The following is a 6,000-nucleotide window of genomic DNA, read 5'->3' as shown; positions in this document are numbered from 1 at the left end:
GCTATTTTTTTTAAGTCCACTTGTATACAATTTATGGAGATGAAAGTGTCGTTGAACTAACAGGAATTTGCATTTAGGAAAGTCCACAGTGTACAACATGATGACCACAGTTAACACTGCTGACATATTTGAAAGTTTTTAAGAGAGTAGATCCTAGGAGTTTTCATCACAAGGGGAAAAAAATGAGGAAAAAAACCCATTTTTTTCTTTTTTTCTTTTTGGCATCTATAGGAGATGATGGATGTTAACTAAACTTATTGTGGTCATCATTTCATAATATATATTAAGTCAAATCACTTATACCTTAAACTTACACAGTGCTATATATTATATATGTATATGTAAATGGTGTATTTCTTTGCAAAGCTGCAGGCTTAGTTTTGAGCAAATCATGAATGAAAGAACTTTTTTTTTCTTTAGAGAATAACATCTAATGACATCAAAATTTCTAAAGAGATATCTATCTTTTATATAGATATCTCTATAAAAGGTATCTATCTTTTCTGGATACCAGACAAATACCGTTATGGTTTTGAAGTCATTGATCAATCTAATCTTATAAGTGAAATTTATTTCTGTTGTTTTGGGTTTAAAAAATAATAATGAAATGGGAGACAGTCATAAAGAAGTCTTGCTGAAATGCAATTTGATGTATATACTCAGGCCCTTTGCATTTAAAGGTACTCTGACAAACACAGTTCTTCCTAGAGCTACCGAGGATAGGCTAACATATTCTGATGACTTCACTGGTAAAATTATCCCACTGGATTAGAATGGCACTGATTTCAAAGCAATGAGGTAGGCACATGCATTCAATGCAGAAGCCTGGGGTGATTTTGTGAAGTTGCTGAATGAATGGACGATAGAAAGCTGGCATGACAAAGCAGAATTTTGGTAAGTACGCTGTGTTGTTGCCACTTAAAATAGTTTCGAGTGAAAAATGAGTGCTTTTCCTACACCTTCCCAGAATTCACCCTAAATATATGTTTTGGGGTAATGTTTCAAGTTCACTAGAATTGTCCCAAGTCCTTATGGTTTGGGGAGTATCCTTCCAACTGCCATGTTGTTCCTTGATAGAAAGTTTAGAAGGGCCATGAAATCATACTTAGTCACAGCAGAATAAAACTGAAGCAAGTAGTTTTCCATGAAGGAATAGTTGAGACATCAAGTGAAATTGGGCTTTTTTAGAAATTGGGCTTTTTTAGACATCAAGTGAAATTGCTATTATGCTATCGGATTCTATTTGGTAATGGATTAGCTACCTCCGTGTCCATGAAGTTGATGCAGAAAAAGCAATATCCTGGCAGAATCCTGTGCCTGCTTGTGCACATGAAACTATTCTCTTCCCCACCGTAGTCAACCTTACTCTAACTAATTCTAAAAACAAAAAACCAAAACCAAACCAAAATAAAACAAATGAAATAAAAAAACAAACAAATAAACCCTCAACCCAAGTGATCTGGACATATCAGTCTGTAGAGACCTTTTTTTTAACCATGTTATAGGAATGAATACTGAATTCTGCCTAAACAGACCATCAGTGTGCATTTTGTAGCCTCTTTTCCTTGAAAGCAATCCCTAATCTCAAGGAATCTTCCATGACAGCTGTTCTGAAATATCTAAGGGGCAAAACTAGTTGGGTAAGGTATTTGCTGTAGAGGGATACAATCTTTGCAAAACTGCTGGTGGCTAACAAACCAGTTGGTACTGCTTTTGGGATTTGTGTATATTTTTGTGCTTTTCTGTACTTGAGATGAAAATCTATCTTCCATTGAAAACGTTCTAGCTGGTCGTACCTGGCAACCTTCAAAATTTGGTATCCAGTAGTTTAAGTTGCTCCTTTTACATCCCTATGTTTCATGCAGTTATTAGATTTCTGTCTGAATGATATGGGCAGATACTGTCTTTCAGAGAGGAAAGGCCATTGCCAGAGTGGGTGCCAAGAGCAGAGATTTATCCTGAGTATTTTCAGGTGATTACACCATCTCTTTGGTCTTGTTTATGTAAATCTGGGGACCCACCAACCATCTCAGCAAAGAAGTTCTATGCCAAGAGGTTGAGCCTGGCATAGAATCTCAGACTAACCACTTACTAGCTATATGACGGATAAGTCAGTTAACCTCTGACTTAAAATACCAAGGTTTTTCTTTTTGCAAAATAGAGATGAGACCCTATCTCGCAAGGCTGTTATAAGTACTGAATAAATAAAGTAATACACCTAAAGCACTTTGCACATGCCTCACTTATATTAAGTGTTTTTTAAAAATGTGCATTTCCTCCTTCCCTCTTCCCCCCTCCCCTCTCCTCCCTCCCTCCTTCCTTCCTTTCTTCTTACATTAGTGAAGATGCTCCCCTACCATGCAGGATCACCTGGGAACTGCCTATGAGGAACTACATACAACAGCAGTGACCCCTAGTAAGGAAAGACAGTTATATTTGCAATGCTCATCTTGTCAGAATTGGTTATTATAGGATTTAATTCCTGTGGCATATTATAATCATGATTATCCATGACCTATCTGGTGTATTTCCAAGTAGCCCAACTTTATATATAGCTCTTTCCTAAAGGAAGAATGAGTTAAAGATTTAGAAACCTCCTTTCTATAAGTATAGCCCATTAAATCATAAGCAGACATTTGTCCTATAACCTTCCTCAAATAGAATGGTATATACGTATTCCTTTAAGTAGCTCTCCAAATGCTGGTTCTCTTCCATCACAGGAAATGCCATTTCTTGGGAATACAGATGTCCCATGAAGCTGAACAAAGGACAGAAATGACAAGCACTGAATTTCCCTACCGGCTTTTGAGTCTGTCCTGCATTTCAGTCTACTTTGAGATGTGTAAAAAGATGAAGAAAGGATTATTAGTCCTTTATTCTAAATTTTACACATTTTTGTCAAGTGACCAAACAAAGTTACAACCATCACCTAACACTATGCTGTATGTATCACCATGGGGCTTCAAATAATTCAAGAAATGAATTTTTGTCATAAAAAAGAGCAGGAAATGGACTAGAGAGGCAGCATTTTTCCTGTCTCAGCTGCAAGATGTGATTCAGTCAAGATCCACAAAAGACCACAGAGGGGAGTGACATACATTTGCTTAGGAGAAAGACTACTTTTCTTAGATGAACTTGACCAGGAATGCCGGGTATTCATGAGCCAGATTCACGCAGAAACAAAATCCTTTCCTTGGATTTGTTTTCCCTGTTACTACCAAATGTTTTTTGAGAGGAAAAAAATTAAAGTCAGATTATGGTATGAGGGTTTTACTCCATAGAAGAGTAGGGCGATGAGAGGTTCTTCCACCCAAAGCTGCATGATGTGCTGGCATCACCCTTGACAAGAGAGGTCATCTAGAACAATTTTTGTTGATGGGGATTAAGGAGCATGCATTCTTCCAGAGGCTTGTGGACATCTGTCTCTGTGCACAGGACAGTTCCAGATAATGGACAGTGTTTACTTGATCTGAACTGTGTGGCTGAGTGGTATTTTGACAAAAACTTGAGTTAGTTGCAACATTAAAAAATCAGGGGCAAGGAGGTGGAGAAATAGAAGCCCTTGTGCACTGTTGGTAGGAATGTAAAATGTAGCAGCTGCTATGGAAAATAGTGTGGTAGTTCCTCAAAAAATTAAACATAGAATTACCACATGATCCCTCAAGTCCATTTTTGGGCATATACTCAAAAGAGTTGAAAGCAGAGACACACAGATATTTGCACACCTATGTTCATAGGAGCACTATTCAGAATAGTCAAGAGTGGAAGCAATCCAAGTGTTCATCAATGGATGGATGGATAAGTAAAATATAGCATATACATAGAATAGAATATTATTCAGCTCCATAAAGGAAGAAAATTCTGACGTATGCTACAACATGGGTGAAACTTGAGGACAGTATGCTAAGTGAAATAAGCCAGTCACAAAATGACAAATATTTTGTGATTCCACTTACAGACTACAAGAAGTATCTAGAGCAGTCAAATTCATAGAAACAGAAAGTAGGATGGAGGTTTCCAGAGGCTGGGGGAAGGAGGAAAATGGGGAGTTGTTTTTTAATGGGTACAGAGTTTCAGTTTTGTGAGGTAACAAAAAATCTGGAGATTGGCTGTACAACAATGTGAATATACTAAGACTACTGAACTGTGTGCTCAGAAATGTTTATGATGGTAATTTTTATGTTATGTGGGTTTTACCACAATTAAAAATTAAGAAAAAAAATAGACTTCACATTAAAATCTGGATTTGCAGATTCTCTTGACAAAGCAGAAATGTAGCAATCCAGAACCTGCCCTTTGGACTGGATATGCGCATGCGTGCTCGCTCTCTCTCTCTCTCTCTCTCTCCCCCCTGATTTCCATCATGCTCACTACTCCCTTTTGCCTCCTCTGCTGCAAGGCTGGTTTCAGTGGCCATTTTTCATTGTGCTTGTATAGTTGCTATGCTCAGGAGTAAAGAGGAAAGCAAACTAAATCTTGTATTTATGATTTTATTAACATTTTTCTTTTACCTGGCTTGCTTTTTCATCAATTTACCTTTTTGGTCTCTAAGCACACGCAAACCTGTTGCTCTTAACCAAAGGCTAGTTTTTAGTAGGAAAGTGTCAAAGAAAAGGGCATGAAATGCTCAGTGGAGTCTTTGGCTTGATTTTTATGCTAAATGCGATGATTTTTATTTTTTAAGCCAACATGCTTCTTGTGGCAAGATTCTTGACAATCAACGCATGAAACTGTCTTCAGTGCTCAACTGAAGCCAGACGTGTCCCTGGGCACTTAGCAGAGGGATTGTCACTGGTGCAGTTCAGTGAACGTGCTCTCATCTTAGCGTGGGGGCATAGTAGCAGCTCCCTTTACCTAAATGCATCCTGCACCACATGATTCACCGGCTGCACAAAACCAAACAGATGCTTTCCTGATATGCATTCTGGCACAAACATGGGTAGTCACATTTAAGAGGGAAAATATTTTTTTAGCTGGCCCAAAGCAAAAGGGTGAGCTCTCTGATCAGTAACCAGTGCCCTCAGGCTCCCTCAAGGCTTCCCAGAGGCTCCATGTGGTGCCAGCCTCTGCTTTTCCCCAAATGATCATTTTTTCTACCACCGGTGATCCTGGTCCATTATCATTTAGCTGCCTGTGCTCAAGTTCCTCAGCTTATCCAGGTGATAGTAATGTATCTGATAAACTAAACGACGACTAAGACATTAATGGATGCTGATGTCTTAATGTACAACCCTGTCACATAGCATGGAAATGTCTATGTCTTATCCTGAGGGACAACTGTGGTGGACATGGGAGCCACTACGTCATGCCATTGAAGGGATATTGGGGGCAGTGAGAAAATTTGTGTCCAAGCCCCCACCCTTGGGCCCCATCTCCTCTCTGCTGCTGTGAATGCCAATCACAAAATCAACCTGACAGAAGGATCTGGTTATTACTGTTTGTTAAATGCCAGTCCTCCTTGGCTAATTCAAAAGGACGCTTGCCCATCTATAATGAAATCCATTTGCCTTGAAGGAATATGGATAGAAGGGTTAAAGCTAGACTTGAGGCTGCTGCTTGAGTGGGCAACCACCCTGTTTCCTGAACCTGCTAGGCTGGGTCACAGAATCAAAGCCAGATGCTGGGAACAGGTGTGAGTAGGATTGCTGAGGTCATGCTTAGAATGCTTATTCAGAAAGATTCAAGCACTGGCCTACTTCCTACTTAGCATTCCTGAACCGCAGGCCCTTGGATAGCTTAAGCCTTATGGATTCCAGACTGGAAAAGAGAGTACGTCCAAGAGCCTGAGCCAGGCATCCGTGTCTGAGGAATAAGTGGGTGCGTGGTCTCTAATTCACAGCTGAGGGTCTAAGCCCTGGAAATTCTGCTGGGCAGGTCTTCACCATGGGCATTTCTCTCACAGGAATGCAGACATTTCTGCTTGGCAGCGGGGCAACTGAGATGCATTAGGAAGCACAGAGCTGTGTAAATATAGCATGCTGTCCATGAATGCTAGAGGAA

At 39.6% G+C, this 6,000-nt stretch overlaps 1 protein-coding gene across 2 annotated transcripts in view; it reads right to left on the bottom strand.

Annotated features, from left to right (window-relative positions):
- Positions 1 to 6,000, bottom strand: part of TRIM55 (tripartite motif containing 55) — a 41,078-nt gene that overhangs the window by 389 nt on the left and 34,689 nt on the right. The window lies entirely within an intron of this gene.

This window comes from Ursus maritimus, unplaced genomic scaffold (assembly GCF_017311325.1).
Source record: "Ursus maritimus isolate PB19 unplaced genomic scaffold, ASM1731132v1 scaffold_9, whole genome shotgun sequence".
In the NCBI taxonomy this organism is placed as follows: domain Eukaryota; kingdom Metazoa; phylum Chordata; class Mammalia; order Carnivora; family Ursidae; genus Ursus; species Ursus maritimus.
The sequence above is the reverse complement of the archived record's forward strand: the minus strand, read 5'-3'. Positions and strand labels throughout refer to the sequence as shown.